Genomic DNA, 19,710 nt, shown 5'->3' on the forward strand with positions numbered 1-19,710 from the left:
TCACCCCTGACTGTGAGAGGCCCCCCAAAGTCTTAGGGGATGCTAGGGGCCACCCTGGTACTTTTAGGGACCTGTGCACACACATATGTACATACATGCACACATACATACATACACGCATGCATTCATACACATGTACACACACATATATATATATTTCTTGATTGCAGAAAAAGAAACCTATAAAATGCACCTTTTCCAGTCCATTAGTCAGGCAGCGTTGGGAAAGGCATCACCAGTCTGCTGTGTTCCTACTCTGCTATTTTTAACATTGCAAATGTAGAGGAAGGTGAAGCGGTCTCTTGAACTTGTCTTTTTGGGTTGTGATATCATGGCACCCCCATCTCTTTTATTCCTGTTAGCCCTCACGGGTCAGCAATTAGGGAGGGACTGAGAGGCAACCCCTCTTTTGCTGGCCTGGGCCTGTCCTAAATGGCCTTTCATCTCTTTACAAAAGTTATCAATCAAAGGTGGCTCCCTCTTGAATCCCTTCCTAATCTGCCCTTATAAGAGCCTCAGCATGTTGCCACCTAGTTATGTTATCAGAAACTTCTTTTAATTCTCTTTGTCCTAAATTTTGACTTCCTAATTCAGGAAAAAGCCTGAACAAAGAATTTCTCCTTTCAACAAAGGAGAATTCCCAAGGTCCTTTGGACTTTCCTTGAAGATTAAGTTGTGTTGTTGTTATTAATTTTATTATTTTAAAATAATTTAATTTTTAATTTATGGAGCAAAACAAGCATTTCTGTAGCATAGTGTAATAAAGAAGATGATTGTACGTAAAGCTACAAATCTTCTGCAAATCCCTGCAAATAGGCCAACTTGATATTCCTTTCTTTGTTTTTGTTACCTCAACCCCAGCCCTGGCCGTGACCACCATTAGACAAACACCCATTTATATATAGGTATATATGGATGCCTGTGTAAAATTATTCCATATAATTTCTTTTTGTTAGTTCTTTCTCTGTAGCCCAACGATTCCTTTTTTCATATGTTCTTTATAGTTAATTTGGATATTTATAGTACATAAAATACCTTATTCTCTTAAAGCCCTTAATATGACATTCTTCTTATTGTCTACAGTGTTCTCTCGGTTTCACCCCACTATTTTCTAAAATCAGTGAGCTCCTCATCTCTTATACCACAACAGTATACCATTGCATTCATGTACCACAATTTCTTTGGGCATTCCCCAACTGATGGGCATCCCTGCAATTTCCAAGGTCAGATTTGGGAGAAAGGTTCCAGTGAGGAAGAATTCACTGAGGTGACATTCTCTGTAGCCATTGAGAGCTTTCCTTTAGGTAAAATCACAAGGAAGGACCTTTGCTGTAGGCTTGGGGAAGAGGAAAGGTAGAGGTATTGGGGGGGGAGTAGGCCTACATAGACAGAAAGCTATACAGCCTGCAGATGTTCAGGATGATGATGTAGTCTTAGGGTTTATGGCAGTGAAAGATTAAGGACAGGTGTGTATGGAGAGGCACAGGTTAAAGGTTAGGGACAAGGGGGACACAGGATAAGGGAGACAAAAGCAGGTCTTTTGGTATAAGGTGAGAACTTTTATGGTTTTTCAGGTTAAGGGGGAAAGGAGTTTAGGATGTTCTCAAGTTACCGGATGAGCTAGAGAATCAGGCTCCCTCAGGAGGGGCCTCACAAAGTACTGGAAAAGCCAATCTTAATATCCTTTTTACCCCCCAGGGCACCATTTGTATCGACTTCATAGTCAGATCCCAGGCACTGGCTCCCTGTGTCTGGGCTCCCTAGGGGGATTCCAGGCCTAAGCTCTTCCAGTTACTCCCAGGAGTCCTCCCCAGCTGCTGGTTAGTCCCCAGGACACAGTCCTCCTGCTTTCCTAGGCTCAGTGTCCCCCTGGAGCCCTTCTGTGACTGCAGTGTCCCTGAGCTCCCTGCCATGAGCTGGGTTAGAATGTCTTCCGCCCAGCCCCCACCTGTTCTTCCCTTCCTCAGGCCTCCTGCTGACCTGCCCCCTCTTCTATCAGAGCCCTCAGGCCCCCTACCAGGAGGCTGAATCCCAGACTGGATTTGATCTCCCAACCTCAGGCTTCCCCTGGTCATTCCCTGGTAGCTCCATCCCAGAACAATCTCCACTCCCAACCTTCCTAAGTTTCCCTCCTCCGGGATCAAGCAGTCAGTCTGTTGTCTAGATGATGTGAGTGTGTTAGTTGGGGAGAGGGGGTGCAGGGAGGGCAGAGGACCAGCTCAGGGGAGAGCTCTGATTGAGGAGCCACTGAGGCTGTGCCTGGTCTCATTTTACCTGGGATCCCAAGGCCCTTCTGGCTCTTGGTTCTCTGCAGGAGAATGGGGGAGAGGAAGGGGCCATCTTCATTTCCAGGCCTGACACTTCCTATAAGTTGTATTCTGTGCCCTGAGGTCAGGACCCCACCCTTTCAATATCCCCAAAGCCCAGCCTCCTGCCCTAGACGAAAAGGATAAGTCTCTGCCCCTCTGGGATCCTCCCTCCAGAGGACCAAGACCTGGCCCAAGCAGGGAGCCTGGAGGCAGGGGGAATGGCCCCTGGGAGCTGCAGATCCCCAGCCCAGGGGAGTGCCCTCTGTCCTCAGACGTGACCAGCATGAGCCAAAGAGGCCATTTCCAGAGACAAACATGATCTTCTGTGTGGCTCCTGTCAACTGTTAGCCAAAGGTTTGGTCCAAAGGAGCAAACATCATCAGTATCCACCTGAACTGGGGGTTTGTCCCAAGTGTAACAGCATGGGGTCCCCCTTTCCCAAGGTTTGACCAAGAAACGACCAGAGTCAGGCTGTCCATGGGCTATAATGGGCTTATTTATTCTCATTAAGCCAGACGGTCAGAAAAGAATTCTGAACTCAGTCAGCAAGCTGAAGGAAGCCCTTTATACCCTTAGAGCAGGCCCAGCTCAGGATGCCTGTGTCAGCCCCAAACTAGTCTCCTCACCTGGGTTAACCCTCATATGAGAAAGGAATTTCTCTCTCTTTTTTTTGCCTTTTGGAGGGGGGAAGGTCTGGCAATTGGTATTAAGTTACTTGCCCAAGGTCACACGGCTAGTTTTTTGTGTTAAGTGTCAGAGGTTGCTTTTGGTCTCAGGTTCTCCTGACTCCAGGGCTGGTACTCTTTTCACTGTGCCACTTAGGGCCCCAAGAGAAAGGAAATTCTCAGTGGGACAGATTGTAAATACAATGAGATATGAGAATGTCAGTGTCCATTTTAACTATAGCCCAGGATGTCTGTGTTTCTCTGGTCATTAACTTGACTCTGTGTGTGTCTGTGAGTCTATGAGGTGTGCGTTTGTATGTCTGTGTGTGTGACTGTGTCTGTGTGAATGTGTGTGTGTGTCTGTGTGTGTGTGTGTCTGTGTGTTTCTGTGAGTTTGTGTGTCTATAGGGGTGAGTTCGTATGTCTCTGTGTGTGTCCGTTCTGTGTGTGAGTGTGTATCTGTGTGGATATGTCTCTCTGTGTGTGCCTGTGTCGGTGAGTGAGTGTGTGTGCGTGTATCCCCTAATTGACCAGCCTAGGTTTTAGGTCCCATTCATAATCCAAGACTACAATTGTATGTCCCTTTAGAAATCATTTTTTTCAATTTAAAAGCATAACTTGTAGTGTGATTTCCCCCAAATTCCCAAATGAGAAAAATTAGAAACAAATAATAACATTCATAATGATACAATTTTTATACATGAAACCAAATTGCCAAGAAACATCGATTCAGTTGGTTATGTTAGTTAGAATTATTAGTGTAGACATAAAAGCCACCTTATCCATGTCTCCCTCTGACCCTGTAGGCTGAAAGCATTCAGAGGGAACCACAGGGTAATTCTGATCCACTTACATTGAATTCTCATTCTTTCAGCTCCTAAACACATCCCCTGAAACACAAAATTTTACATTAAGGGATGATCTGGCCTTAGAGGGTCAAACATCCTGATGATGTTCCTGGGACCTGACTTTCCAGGAGCCCCATTGTAATTTAAATTGGGAGAAATGTGCTGACACATCTGACTGCATTTCTGCACAGCCTCCATTCTGAAGCTCAGCAGGACTCAGTTTCCCTGTGCATCTCTTTCTTGCCTGGGAATCTCCAGGTTGCCTCTTCCTTGCTCTCCCCCGCCCACATCCTAAAGTCCCCAGTCTTTCCTCCAATAAGGAATCAGGTGGTAGTGATGGGGAGGAGGAGCTCTCAGAGCTGGCCAGCCTGGTGGGTGAGGCCCCAGGTGCAATCAGATCCCTGGGGTGGAGTGGGGGCTGGGAGGGGTCTAGGATAGGAGGTGCTCATCCCAGTAGCCAAGGCATTCCAGGTGATGGAGGACAGGGTTTGGTGAGCAGGGGCAGGTAGGGAGCTGAGCAGCTGGCCCTGTGATTGGAGGAAAGGGCCCATCCTGGAACTAAAGGGGTTATGCAGAGGTGGGAGGACCCTCCCAGAGGGCTCTGGCTGAAAACTGGAACTTGTGCTGAGATTTCTCCACCTTCTTCCCTTGCAGCTGAAGGGTTCCTGCCTTCTTCCCTCCAGCTGAGATCCCTGTCGCTTCTGGAAACAGCTGTGGGTGCAGGTCCGTGGCAGATCTGAGCCAGTCCCTCATCCACACCCACAGCTCCGGACTTCTGCTGGTCTAGCCCTAGGGTCTCATCCTCCTCATCTGACCACGTGGTGAGTGTCCTCTGGCTTCAGCAGGGACCATGCCGCCCTCCCAGGCCTGGCTTTTGGATGAGCTTGCTGGCACTGGCTCTTTCCAGATGCCCAGTTACTTTCCAGACTTCCAGAGTCACCCTCTTCGGGTTTATCAATGGGTCACTCTTTTCTAACATCCATAGTTTAGACACAGGGACCCCACAGTCTTGTCTCACTTCCCCCAACTTTTCATTAGAGATTCAGTTCCCACTGTGAGGACTGGAAATTCTTGTCTGCCCTGTAGATCCCACTTTGGATGCAGGAACCAAAGCTCCTGCCTCATCTGCCTCACCTGGACCTGCAGTCCCTGGGCCGCTTTCCTATCAGATCCCAGGCCCCGGCTTCCTGTGTCTGGGCTCCCTGGAGGGATTCCAGGCCTAAGCTCTTCCAGTGACTCCCAGGAGTCCTCCCCAGCTGCTGGTTAGCCCCCAGGACACAGTGCTCCTGCTTTCCCAGGCTCAGTGTCCCCCTGGAGCCCTTCTCTCTCTGCAGTGTCCCTGAGCTCCCTGCCCTGAGCTGGGTTAAATTGTCTTCCTCCCAGCCCTCACCTGTGCTCCCCTTCCCCAGGCCCCCTGCCAGGAGGCTGAATTTGGACCCCCAGCCTCAGGCTTCCCCTGGTCATTCCCTGGTGCCTCCATCTCAGAGCCCTCCCCATTCCCAACCTTCCTAAGTGTCACTCCTCCCTAGATGAAGTAGTCAGTCTGTCCTCTAGACATTGTGTGTGCGTGCGTGTGTGTGCGTGTGTGTGTGCGTGTGTGTGTGCGTGTGCGTGTGTGTGCGTGTGTGTGTGCGTGTGCGTGTGTGTGCGTGCTCTCAGGCCTGCATTGTCTGAGGCTCTGACTAGTCTCATCCCACCTGGGATCACAAGCCCCTTCTGCCTCTTGGTTCTCTGAAGGAGAAGGCCCCAGGGGCAGGGCCTGACCCTTTGTTAATCCCTGTTTAGGCCTACCTTCTGACCTAGGAGAAAGGGTAAGACTCTGCCCCTCTGGGATCCTTCTCCCTCCCCATCTCAGGCTGCAAAAGAACAAGGTCTGGCCCAAGGAGGGAGCCTGGAGCCAGAGGGAAAGGACCCTGGGAGCTGCAGACGCCCAGCCCAGGGGAGTGCACTCTGTCCCCATACTGGACCAGCATCAGCCAAAAAGGCCATTTCCGTAGACCCAGAGGATTGTCTTTGAGGCTGGCTGTCCCCTACCTGATCATTGTTTCTTTAGTAAAATAAGCAGGAAATTGAAAAAGGCCGTAACAGCACTGCCCTGCTCTCTCCTTCTGTGTTTTGAACTGATTCTTGTCACTGTGGCATCACGAGCGCTAACCATCCCCACTCCCCCATCCCAATTGCTGCCCTACTGTGGGCTTTTTGTAAGGTTTCCGTCCTGATTCCTGAGGCACAAGGCTGACCTCTTCACTCATTCCTCTGTCCTGTAGGGGTCTTCTCTTTGCTCCCTCCATTCATGACTAGCACCTCTCTCCCCATTCCTGTAGAGCTCTCCCCCCTCCCCTTTGCTTCTTTGGCCGAGCTCTCCCTGCCAGACCTTGAAGGCAGGATGCTCTGCTGGTCCTTCAGTGTCTGAACTGCACAAACTGTTTAAGTGTCTGGGGCACACTGACCCCTCCTGTCTTGTAGCTGGTTTAACTCTCAAAGGCACAGTGAGAGGGCCATGAGGGTTGAAAGGAGCAAATATTATGAACTGGGTTGGGCTGCAGGGATCCTGTCTCCTGTGTGCTCTGGTCCAGTGTTTCTGAAAAATATGGCAACTCAAGAAAACAAGTGAAGTTGTTTTCTGGGTCACACTCACAGGTTCAAAGGCCCTCAGCAGAGCTGCTTGGACCAGGCCAAAGAAAAGAGTTCCTTCTTTAGCCCTTAGAGTATTAGCTTTTGTGAAGGGCCTTCCCTTGTTGGAGAGGATATAGGAAAAGGGCTGAGTTTGGGGAACTGTTCAAAGTCCTGGGAGTTTTCTTTTCCAGCAGAGGAAGGGGGGCAGGTACAGAAGGAAACACTCAGTTCTTGTCAGAGAGGCATCAGGCACAAAGGCAAAGACAAAATGGAATGACTTATTTTCTCCCCAAATTGAATTTTGATCATTTTACCAACCGTCGTATATGGGAGATGTTTTTTGTCTTTATTACTCGGTTTGGGAAACTGAGGGCAAACAGAGTTTCAGTAACTTTTTCAGTGACTTACCAGGGTCACACAACTACTAAGTACTGAGGCTGTACTTGAACTCAGACCTTCATGATCTTTCACTATTTCTTAGCTCCCCCAGCATGGTCTTGTGTGCCCATCTTCCCACAACCCCTTCAGCACTGACTGCTGACATTTTTGGTCATTTTTCTCAGTTTTGCAGAGTATGAGGTGAAGCCTCAGTGTTGTTTTGGTTTGCTTGTATTAGTGGTTTGGAGCATTTTTTCCCGTGGTTGGGAAAACTTGGCAGGTCTTTTGAGAATTCTTTGTTTATATCCTTTGACCATTTATCTATTGGGGAATAGATAAATATGTTGTTTTTTAATGTTTTCAGTCAGATCTGACTCTTGGTGATTTAGCCCCCTGCAGGGCTCTGAAAAAAGAGGGGGCAGGGAATAGGAGGCCTGGGGAAGGGGAGCACAGGTGGGGGCTGGAGGAAGACATTGTAACCCAGCTCAAGGCAGGGAGCTCAGGGACACTGCTGTGACAGAAGGGCTCCAGGGGGACACTGAGCCTGGGAAGGCTGGAGGACTGTGTCCTGGGATCTAACTAGGAGTTGGGGAGGATTCCTGGGAGCCTCTGGGGAGCTTAGGCCTGGACTCCCTCAAGGGAGACCAGACACAGGGAGCCAGTGCCTGGGATCTGACAGGGATGCAGCCTAGGAGCCTTGAATGCAGGTAAGGAGGTCCAGGCAGGAGCTTTAGTTCCTGCATGCAAAGTGGCATCCTCAGGTTGGGTAGAACTTTATGAATTCCAAGGACATAGTGCCTTCAGTGAGACACTGTCCTCAATTGTGAGACTTTTGTTATCTTGGTTTCCTATAGATACATGTTATGTTATGTCATGTCATGTCATGTCATGTTTATTAAAGAAGCACAGACATCTTGGGTCTATAATTTAAATGGACCCTTTGACATTCTCCTATCTTCCTATATTTACAATCTATCTAAGTAATTCCTTTTTCATAATATGGTTACTACTTATAAAGAATATAATTTTGGGGTTGGCTAGGTGGTGCAGTGAGTAAAATGCTGGCCCCGGAGTCAGGAGGATCTGAGTTCGGTTCTGACCCAGACATTTAACACCGCCCCCCCCCCCCCCCAAAAACTAGCCATGTAACCTTGGGCAAGTTACTTAACCCCAATTGCCCTGCAAAAGGCAAAAAATAAAAAAATTAAAATTAAAAAAAAAAGGATATAATTTTGGCTGACAGGCATTCTGAGTCAGGAAGGAAGGGAGGGCTGAGAGGGAATTTTGCCCATCCTCGGGTTCATTTACAATGCATATCACTACAGGCATGTTCTGCAAGCTTTGAGAGAAATAAACCTGCAGGTGAGCCTAATTCTGTGTTATGCTTACAACAGACTCAGTAATGGCTGGCAATAATCAAGTGACTTGATGTTCTTTGACACTTTTGCTGTATGTATTAGAATTGTAACATTGTGTGAGAAATGTGCTCGCTTGAGAAAGAACACTCTTTGTAGAACCAGGAAAGCTTTTAGTTTTTTAATGCAAGGTTGCAAAGCAGGGTGTTGTACAAAGAGACACACACTAGTGGTGCGCCTTTATACCTGCTCTGGCTGCGAGGTCCCTCCCTCCTCCCAGTGGCTGGTCCTCAGAGGTGAACAACTTCCTGATCCACTTTGTTCATCTTAACCCCCTTAACAGGTGCCCCCTCCCACAATACACTTTAAGTGCATTCAAATTAAGCCTTGGCTCCACCTTGGTCAGGGGAGATAATTTTCAGAAGATCATTAAGCATGTACTTCTGCCTTTTAGCAGTGACTTTTGAGCCACCTGGAAATGTCCTTAAGCCCAAGACCAGTTCTACCTGGTTTCTGTTAATGAGGTACTTGTGACCCTCTTGGAAAACAATACCCCTTCCCCTATTTCTAATTTGGGACTTGTGACCCTCTTTCAAAAACAATCTTGCTACCTCTGATGCTTACGATTGTCATTTTTATGTTTCTATTTGTTTGTTACTCATTTAGGGATTTGGGGAAACCATTGCATAAACTATGCTCTTAATTTGAAAAAAGTTATTTCTAGAGGGACATGTAACTGTAACCTTAGAAGAATAACTTTTCTTTTGATCAGAATACTGTGAAATGATGAATTAAACTGTAAGAGTGGGATTAAAATGTTTAAAACAGTTTTACATATTCAATTGGATATATTGTGCTTTAAAATGAATAGTAATTTATTACTATTTATTTAGTAGTACTAGTCATAATTTTAATATTTTTACTAATTAACTATATTTACTAAATAGCAACTTATTACTATTTATTTAAAATAAATAGCAATTTATTTTTTTGAGAAAAATACGAAGGACCTTGTAAATTCTTCATTCAGGCTTTCACTCTGATTAAGGAGGCAAATCTCAGGACAAAAAGAATTTAAAAGTCTCTATTATCTTATGTCAAGGTAGCAATACTTTGAGGGGTTGATCACCTTAGGTCAGCAAGGGATTCCAGATGAAAGCAGCTTTTACTGATACCTTTTGTAATGAGATAAAAGAAATTTGGAAAGGTCCATGGCAATAAAACAGGATGGGCCATTGCATCTCAGTAGCTCCCAAGGACCAGGAAGTAAGGGCTACCAGGTGCACATAGGCAGTGGGAGATGGACTAGGCAATGAATAGAAGGAAGTAAAAAAGCAGCAGACTGGCTGATGCTCCCCCAACACTGACCAATAAGCATGTCTGGGAACAGTGGGTCACTTTGTCCGTATGACATTCAATATTATGTCTGAAGTTCTTTGGGAGCTTACCAAGTGAGGGTCTTGGGATCTTCTCTTTGGGCATGGTCACAAAGTCTTAGGAACCCTGGAGAAGGAGCCACTGAAAAACAGGTGTCTAATTTTAAAGTGATGAAGTGGTTCACTGAGTAACCAAGACCTCTCCCAGCTGAAGGGGGGGACAGAGGGGCAGAGTGGGGGAGAGACCCTGTGGAAGGAGCAGTGAACAGAAGCCAGGAGCTGTGTATTAACTGGGGTCTGACCTTCCTGGGACCTGCATCAGCAGAACTGGCTTCCAGAAGGGAGAGATAGCTCAGCTCCAAAGGAAGGTAGAGTGAGCTGTGCTCTAGGGGAAAAAGGCAGAGACATCAACTCCAGGGGAAGAAGGCTGTACCAGTTTGGTTACTCCTTTGCTTCTAATACAGGAGCCATTTTCATCTGATGGATTGTCTGACCTCTGATTATGAAAAGTATAAAAATCACAGTGGAATAAGAAGTAACAAAGGATGCAGCAGAGTGACTCCTTTGAGTTGTCTTAGTCTGAAGAAACCCCAGTCTTGATTCCCAATAGGCCTCCTTCCTTGACCAGAACTGATAGTGTCAGATCGTGGGTACAGAAAATAAGAGAATGTCTCAGGTCCTCTGGATTGGGGACTCTATCAAGTTAATTCAAGAATGCTTTACCAATCAGTAAACAAGTATTCAGCACCTACTATATACCTGTGAGAGAGTTAAGGACTGAGGATTCAAAGAAAGATTAAAGAGTCCCTCCATCAACGAGCTCATATTCTACTGGATCAAGTCAAGTGCACAGGCATTTATGAAGTGTCTAGAAACAAGCAGACTCTAGAGGTCCCAGGAATGAAAAAGAAAACACACACACATATTGTAATGGTAAGGGAATTTGAAGCTCTTCCCTGACCCTTAATGGGCTGCCCTTGGAACCCAACAAGAGAAGCTTGCTTAAGGGAGGCTTGTTTTTAGGAAGACCCACACCTCTTGTTAATTTGTAATTAGGCAGTGGGTCACAAAGGCTGGGATATCCTCTGACCCTGGAGAAGGGTATATATAAACTGTGAGGTCAGGTTTTGCTTTGGAGCTCAGTTATGGGAAGAATTGTATGATTTGGTCAGATGCGACCCTGGGCAGCCATTGAACCCCCCAACTTTGAAAACCCAGATGTTTGTTCTTCTCTCTCTGATAACTAACCATGTATGTATGTGATGGTCAGACAGCTAGAAGCCCTGTCTGTTGCTCTTCGAATTGTGTTATTTTCTCTATCTGCATGCAGCTAGCATAAGTGAAAGAGGGGCAATTGTGCCTAAGGGGGCCTGTTTTGAGTTGAAGGCCTGAGGGAGGGAAGACTTGGGAATATTGGTGTTTGTAAATGCCAAAGAAAAAGTAAAAAGTCAGTGTGGAACTTTGTTGGAACTGGGGTGGGGGGGAAGAGCATGGTCTGGCCACTGCCCCCAGGACAAGAAGTGGTAAAGGTGCAGGGGCTGCAGCTGCTGCCACGTGGCTGCTTCCAGAGCCCCTCACCTGCAGATCATATGGGGACCAAGTGACCATTCAGGGTTTAATTGCTCTTGCTTTAACCTGCTTGCATCTGGATTGCTGTCTTGGGTGGAGGTCCTGGGGCCTGTGGCAAGTGAGCAAAAGCTGTTGGGGGCTTCATAGAGGGCACCCAACTAATAGCTCTGGCAGCAACCAAAACCCCAGTGATTTGGGACAAAGCTCACCTCTCTGGAAGCAGAGTTCTACCATGGCAAAGAACTCAAAAGTAAAGTAATTGACTGGCAACATGAGCAAGGTGAGGAAGCAAAACAATCACTGTAATAAAACCTTAGATTCCTGTTTTGGGGACAAGAAGGATCAAAGCATGAAATGTGAGGAAGACAATGAAATCAGAACTCGTGCATCAAAAGCCTGAAAGAAAAGAGAGTCAACAATGTGACTGAAGAAAATAACACCTTAAAAAATAGACTAACTCAGATGGCCACAGAGGCACAAAAAGCCAATGAGGAAAAGAATGCCTGAAAAAACTGCTTGGCTAAATGGAAAAGGAATCTCAAAAGCTCACTGAAGAGAATAATTCCTGCAGAATTAGACTGGAGCAAATGGAAACTAATGAGTTTATGAGGAATCAAGGTACTATCAAACAGATCCAAACAAATGAAAAAATAGAAGGCAATGTGAAATATCTCATTGGAAAAACCACTGACCTGGAAAATAGATCTAGGAGAGATAATTCAAAAATTATTGGACTACCTGAAAGCCACGATCAGAAAAAGAACCTAGAAATCATCCTTCAAGACATACTCAAGGAAAATTGCCTTCATGTTTTAGAACCAGTGGGCAAAATAGAAATTGAAAGAATTCACTGATCACTTCTTTAAAGAGATCCCAAGAAGAAAACTCCTAGGAATATTATATCCAAATTCCAGAGTTCCCAGGTCAAGGAGAAAATATTACAAGCAAACAAGAAGAAACAATTTGAATATTGTAGAAACACAATCAGGATAACACAAGATCTGGCAACTTATACATTAAGGGATCAAAGGGCTTAGAATATGAGATTCAGGAAGTCAAAGGAGCTAGGATTAAAACCAAGAATCACCTACCCAGCAAAACTGAGAATAATGTTTCATGGGAAAATATGGTCATTTAATGACATAGAGGACTTTCAAGCATTCTTGATGAAAAAAACAGTTGCATAGGAAATTTGATTTTCAAATAGAAGAAGCAAGAGAATCATGAGAAGGTAAACAGGGAAAAAATCACAAGGAACTTATCAAAGTTGAACTATTGACATGCTACATGAAAAACGATAATTGGAACACAAATCTTTTCTCAGTATGAGTATAGTTGAAGGGATATATATGTGTGTGTGTATATATTTATACATGCATATATATGTTTATGTAAGAGGATCTATGTCCATTTAAATTTATGTGTGTGTATATATGGGTACATGTGTACATAGACAGAGGGGACAGGATCAGTTGAATAGGAAGGGATAATATTTAGGGGGTAAAATTGAGAGGTGAGAGAGGAATATAATTAGAGGAGAAAGGGAGAGACAGAATAGGGTATATTATCTTATAAAAGAGGCAAGGTAAAAGTGTTACAATGGAGGGAAAGAACAGGAAGGCAAAAGGGAATGGGTCAACTTTACTCTCATTGAATTTTGCTCAAGGAGGGAGTAACATCCACACTAAATTGGGTATCTTAGCCTACAGGAAAGTAGGGGGGAAGGGGAATAAGAGGGTGGATGATAGAAGGCAGGGAAGATTTGGGGGGAGGGTGGTTAGAAGCACACACTTTTGAAAAGGGACAGGGTCAAAGTCAATAATAGAATAAGTGGGGGTGGGATAGGATGGAGGGAATTATCGTCAGTCTTTCACAATATAACTACTGTGGAAAAGTTTTGTGCAACTATTCATAAAAAACCTATATTGTATTGCTTAACTTCCTAGTAAGGGTAGGCGATGAATGGAAAGAATCTGGAATCCAAAGTTTTAAAATCAAATGTTTCATTCATATATATATTACATGCAACTGGGAAATAAGATGCAATCACTAGAGTATGGAGATAAATCTTTTCCTATTGGAAAGATGGAGAGGGTTTGGGGGAGGATATAGGAGAGAGCAGAGTGGGGCAGGGGGTATTCAGTGGGATTACTGTTTTGGGTTGGTGGATAGGGGAAAGTCGGGGAGAAAATCTGTAACTCAAAATCTTGTGGAAATGAATGTTATAAACTAAAGATAAACTAAAAAATAATTTTAAATTAGAAAAAGCATATAAGATAGGTAAAAGAAAATTGGGAAAACAAGTGAGATTGATGCAGCAGAATAATTTTAAACGGGGTCAGCAGCTTGGAAAAAGAACAATTCATTAATAAAGGGAAGTGGACAAATGGAAAAGAGAGTACAAAAATCAAGTGAAGGAAATGAGTATAAAGCAGAAAGGGTGAAATGGAAAAGGAAATACAGAAGTGAACTGAAGAAAACAATTCCTTAAAAAGTAGAAATGGGCAAGTGGAAGCTGATGACTGTATGAGATAGCAAGAATCTAAAATTAAAGGGACTTTTACAAATAGAAGAAAATGTGAAATATCTCATTGGAAAAACAGCTGACCTGGAAAATAGACCCAGGAGAGATAATTTAAGAATTATTAAACTGTTTGAAAGCCCTAATTAAAAGGAAGGCATGAACATCATACTTCAAGAAATTATCAAAAAGAACTGCCTTGATATGCTAGAAACTGAGGGTAAAATAGACTTTGAAAGACTCCACCAATCACCTCCTGAAAGAGATCCCAAAATGAAAACTCCCAGGAATGTTATTGCCAAATTCCAGAACTCCCAGGTCAAGGGCTAAAAAATGCTAGCAGAGGTAAATAAATGACTCAGATATCAGGGAGCCAAAGTCAGGATTACACAGGATTTAGCTTCAGTATTAAAAGATCAAAAGTTATGGAATATGATGTGCTGGAAGGTAAAGGACTTAGGATTACAACCAAGAATCCACGTACTGGGCAATATGGAGCATAATTCTTCAAGGAAAAAAGGTCATTCAATGAAATAGAAGGTCTTCAACCATTCCTGAAGATAAAAATCAGAGTTGCACAAAAAAAAATTAATTTTCAATATCAAGCCTCAGAGAAGCATAAAAAGGTAAAAAAAAGAGAAAGAAAGAAACCTGAGGGAACTGAATGGGGCTAAACTGTTACATCACGACATAAGAAGGTAATACTTGTAATGCTTTTTATTCCAATTTTTTTGGACATTTTTGCGTAAACTTTTGAGCTCCAAATTCTATCTCTCCCTCCTCTACCCCTCTCTGAGATGGTAAGCAATCAGATATTGGTTATTATAATGGTAATGGGAATTTGGAGATCTTCCCTGCCCCTTAACAAGTCAAATGCAATCAATCACAAGGAACCTTGAGAGGAGGAGCTTGCTGAATGTGTGGGAAAGAGTCTAGATGAAGGTGGGAGTCAGCAGTTAGAAAGGAGGGAGGAGAAGATGCAGGCAAGGAGACAGGTATGGTGTTGCAACCTGTGGTGTATGAACTGCTTTGTTGCTATGATGGATTTGGCTTTTTGGTGTTGGGATTTGAGTTTCTGGTGTCTGAATAAATGTTTTTCTTCTGTCTTATATATGGAGAGTATGTTATATTTTGTGATTCAGCAATTATGCCAGCATATTTACAGTCACCATTGAGGCTGTGAATGTCACGGCAATAGTTATACATACGCAATAATGGGAAATATTTCACATTAGTAATTTTGTACAAGAAAACTCAAATAGAAAGATAAAAGAAAGTAAATAATAGCATACTTCAGTCTTTATTCAATCAATATCAATTCTTTCTCTGGAGCTGGATTGCATGCTTCACCATTAGTCCTTTGGGATTGTCTTGGATCATTGTATTGCTGAGAATTAGATAAATCATTCACAGTTTTTCAGACAATGTTGCTATTACTGTGTACAACACTCTCCTGGTTCTGTTCACTTTGCTTTAGTTCATACAGGTATTTCCAGATTTTTTCCATTTTGGATTTGGGTAATGCATAGAGGGATGCATGTACTGGACTCAACCAGCCCCCACTGAGGCTTCAGGGCACTTAGGGGTGTGTACAAGCTGGAATTCTGTTCCTTTTTTTTTTTCATTTTTCAAATGCTTTATTAACTTCTGATTTACATCATTCATTTCCACCAGATTTTGAGTTACAAATTTTCTCCCCATTTTTCCCCTACCCACAGCACCAAAATAGCAGTCCCAAAGGATATTCCCTCCTCCAATCTGCTCTTTTCCATATCTTCTCCTATATCCCCTTCAACTCATCCAGTAGGACATGGTGGATCTCTGTGCCCCAGTGCCTTTATATCTTATTTCCCAATTATGTGTAAAATAGTATTAATAATTATATATATATATATATTTTTTAAACATTTGATTTTAAAACTTTGAATTCCAGATTCATTCCCTTCCTCCCTTATCACCCACCCATACTGGGAAGATAAGCAATTCAATATAGGTTGTATATTTGTAGCTAATGCAAAACATTAACATAGTAGATATATTGTAAAAGACTGACTATATTTCCCTCCCTCCTATCCCACCTCCCACTTGTTCTCTACTTTGATCTCGTCCCTTTTCAAAAGTGGGTGCTTCCAACTTCCCTCCCCCCCAGCCTGCCCTCCCTTCCATCATCCCCCCTCTCATCCCCTTACCCCATACTGTCCTGTAGGGTGAGATACCCTATTTAGTGTGTATTTCATTCCCTCCTCAAGCCAAATTCAATGGGAATAAGGTTGACCCATTCCCTTTTGCCTTCCTGTTCTTCCCCTCCATTGTAACCATTTTCCCTTGCCTCTTCTTTATGAGATAGTTTACCCCATTCTGTCTTTCCCCATCTCCTCTCATTATATTCCTCTCTCACCTCTTAATTTCACCTTTTAAGTATCATCCCTTCCTTTTAAATTGGTCCTGTGCCCTCTATCGATGTATATCTGTAAACATATATACACATTCACATATGTATTCATATGCCCATATAACCTCTGACATAGACATATATATATTTCTATTCTCTTCAACTTTTCATACTGAGAAAAGTTTCATCAGTTACAATTATTGTTTTTCCATATAGAAATGTTAATAGTTTGACTTTGATAAGTTCCTTATGATTTCTGTTCCCTGTTCACCTTCGCATGCTTCTCTTGCTTCTTGTATCTGAATGTCAAATTTTCTATTCAACTCTGGTTTTTTCATCAAGAATGCTTGAAAATCCTCTATTCCACTGAATGACCATATTTTCCCCTGAAACATGATACTCAGTTTTGCTGGGAGGTGATTCTTGGTTTTAATCCCAGCTCCTTTGACCTCCAGAAGATTACATTCCAAGCCCTTTGATCCCTCAGTGTTAAAGCTGCCAGATCCTGGGTTATCCTGATTGTGTTTCCACAATATTCAAATTGTTTCTTCCTGGCTGCTTGTAATATTCTCTCCTTGATCTGGGAATTTTGGAACCTGCCTATAATATTCCTAGGAGTTTTCTTTTTGGGATCTTTTTCAGGAGGTGATCGGTGGATTCTTTCAACTTTTATTTTGCCCACTGGTTCTAAAACATCAGGGAAGATTTCCTTGAGAATTTCTTTGTTTGATCATGATTTTCAGGTAGTCCAATAATTTTTAAATTATCTCTCCTGGATCTGTTTTCCAGGTCAGTGGTTTTTCCCATGAGATATTTCACATTGCCTTCTATTCTTTCATTTGTTTGGGTCTGTTTAACAGCATCTTGATTTCTCATAAAGTCATTAGCTTCCATTTGCTCCAATCTAATTCTGAAGGAATGATTCTCCTCAGTGAGCTTTTGAGATTCTTTTTCCTTCTGCAAATTCAGCTTTTTTTTTTTTTTTTTAAAGCAGTTGGTGTTAAGTAACTTGCTCAAGGTTACACGGCCATTTTTGTGTGTGTGGATTTTAAGTATTTGAGGCTGGAACCTATCCCAGGTCTCCACTCTGGGGCCAGCTCTCTTACTCATTGCACCACCTAGCTGCCCCACATGGGAGGTAATGAATGAAGTGTGTGTTGATGTCAAAATTTCTTTTTTCCTTTTTTGCTTTTTTTTTGGAGGACGATTGGGTTTAAGTGACTTGCCCAACGTCACATGGCTAATTTTTGTGTTAAGTGGCTGAGGCTGGGTTTGAACTGACTCCAGGGCCAGTGCTCTATTCACTATGCCACCTAGCCACCTTGCAAATTCGACTTTTTAACACATTCTTCCCCACATTATGTTTTTGAGCCTCTTTTGCCATTTGAGTTAGTCTGTTTTTTAAGGTGGTATTTTCCTCAGTCAGGCTGTTGACTCTCATTTCATAATTTTCTTGCATTGTTCTCATTTCTCTTCCCAGTTTTTCCTCCACTTCTCTTATCTGCTTCTTAAGGTCCTCTATGGCCTATACCCAGGTCGTATTTTCTTTTGAAGCTTTTGGTGCAGGAGTTCTGACTTCACTGTCTTCCTCCTGTTCCATGCTTTGGTCCTTTTTGTCCCCCAAATAGAAGTCTAATGTTGGAATCTTCTGTCTGCTTTGTTTCCTTTGCCTGTTCATGTTGCCACTCAATTACTTGACTTATGGGCTTTTTGCCACAGTATGACTCTGCCACCAGACAGGGGAGCTTCACCCCAAATGCTGGAGTTTTCTCAGATGCTGGATGTATTAGTTGGGTGCCCTCTCTGTAGCCTCCAACCGCTTTTGCAAGCTGATCACACACCCCAGGAATTCCACCCTAGACCGCAATCCAGATCCAAGCAAGAGTAATTACCCTCAGAATGGTCGCTTGGTCCCCCTACCTTCTGCAGGCCAGGAGCTGAAGCTGCCACGTAGGGGCTGCTGCACAGCATGGCTTTTCAGAGTCTTCTCGCCCCACGGGCAAAAGCCTATACACTCTCAACTACTGGGTCCCAAAGTCCAAACTCTACTGACCTGTCACTTTGTCCTTAGCATCTATGTGTTGACAATTCTGGAAACCGCCACAGCTGCTGGTGGTGTGGAGTTCCTCCAGCCTGAAACTGCAGGCCCGCCCTGGGGCTGAAACCTCAGCTTGGGGCTGTGTTTGGCTCCCAGAGCACAGGCTGTGCTGGCCCATTCCTGCTGGGCTGTCCTCAGCAGGAGGTTAGCTTCTCTGTGTCATTTTGTGGGTTCTGTAGCTCCCAAGTTTGTTCTGAGTCCCCTTTTATAAGGATTGGGGGTGGTGGGAAACTGGAGCCGCGTGGAGGAATTCTGTGCCTGTCTTGATTGACCCCATGGAAAAGTAGGGGTAGTTGCCCTCTCCTCATTTCAATTCCCCACAAGTAGGGTTGGCAGGGAATGCTGTAGGAGTTGGTGCTCTCATCAGCAGCTCCCTTGGAGATACTAGACTAGAATAAAGTAAGATTATTAAGCCCTCTGAAGCTGTCTGAACAGATCAAGAGCAAACCTGTTAGAGGCTACAGTCCACAAATTCCAGTGAATTCTAGAGAATGAGGCTCCCCAGAAGGGGCCTCACAAAGTACTGGAAAAGTAAATTTAAATATCATTTTTACCCCCCAGGGCACCATTTGTATCCACTTCACAGTCAGATCCCAGGCACTGGCTCCCTGTGGCTGGGCTCCCTGGAGGGATTCCAGGCCTAAGCTCTTCCAGTGATTCCCAGGAGTCCTCCCCAGTTGCTGGTTAGCCCCCAGGACCCAGTCCTCCTGCTTTACAGGCTCAGTGTCCTCCTGGAGTCCTACTGTGACTACAGTGTCTCTGACCTCCTTACCATCAGCTGGTATAGAATGTCTTCCTCCCAACTCCAATTGTGCTTCCCTTCCCCAGGCCTCCTGCCCATCTTCCCCCTGTTCTATCAGAGCCCTCAGGCCCCCTGCCAGGGGGCTGAACCCCAGACTGGATTTGGTCTCCCAGCCTCAGGCTTCCCCTGATCATTCACTGGTGGCTCCATCCCAGAGCCCTCCCCATCCCCAACCTTCCTTAGCTGCCCTGGATCAAGCAGTCAGTCTGTTGTCTAGATAATGTGTGTGTGTTAGTTGGGAAGAGGGGAAGCAGGGAGGACAGAGGATCAGCTGGAGAGAGAGCTCTGATTCAGGAGCTATTGAGGCTCTACCTGGTCTAATCACACCTGAGATCCCAAGCCCCTTCTGCCTCTTGGGTCTCTGAAGGGGAGAGAAGAAAAGGACCTTGAGAAGGTGGGACCTTCTTTTCCAATCCTTTCCCAAACTTTAGGTGGATTCTCTGTCCTGAGAATCCTACCCTCCTGCCTGGGAATAGAAAGGAAGGCCCTCTGACCCCCTGGGATCTTTCAGTCTCCCCACCTCAGTCTGCAGAGGACCAAGGCCTGGCCCAAGCAGGGAGCTTGGAGCCAAAGGGAATGGCCCCTGGGAGCTGCAGACCCCCAGCCCAGGTGAGTGCACCCTGTCCTCAGACTGGACTAATGTCAGCTAGAGGCAAAGAGCCCATTTGCACAGACTGAGAGGATGGTGTGGGAGGCTAGCAGTCCCCTCTCTGTGTATTGTTTCTTTCCAAAATTAGGCAGGAAATTGAAAACAGTAGTAACTACACTGCCCTCCTCTCTC

General features: G+C 44.5%; 1 protein-coding gene and 1 pseudogene across 1 annotated transcript in view; one reads left to right on the top strand and one right to left on the bottom strand.

Moving 5' to 3' along the window:
* LOC138173106 (zinc finger protein 850-like) overlaps window positions 1-19,710 on the bottom strand; it is a 784,878-nt pseudogene that overhangs the window by 321,167 nt on the left and 444,001 nt on the right.
* Window positions 1-19,710, top strand: part of LOC138173092 (zinc finger protein 420-like) — a 436,800-nt gene that overhangs the window by 36,708 nt on the left and 380,382 nt on the right. The window lies entirely within an intron of this gene.

Source organism: Petaurus breviceps, unplaced genomic scaffold, assembly GCF_028583685.1.
Source record: "Petaurus breviceps papuanus isolate PSGF00001 unplaced genomic scaffold, PetGlider_PUasm1.0 563, whole genome shotgun sequence".
Taxonomy (NCBI): Eukaryota; Metazoa; Chordata; class Mammalia; order Diprotodontia; family Petauridae; genus Petaurus; species Petaurus breviceps.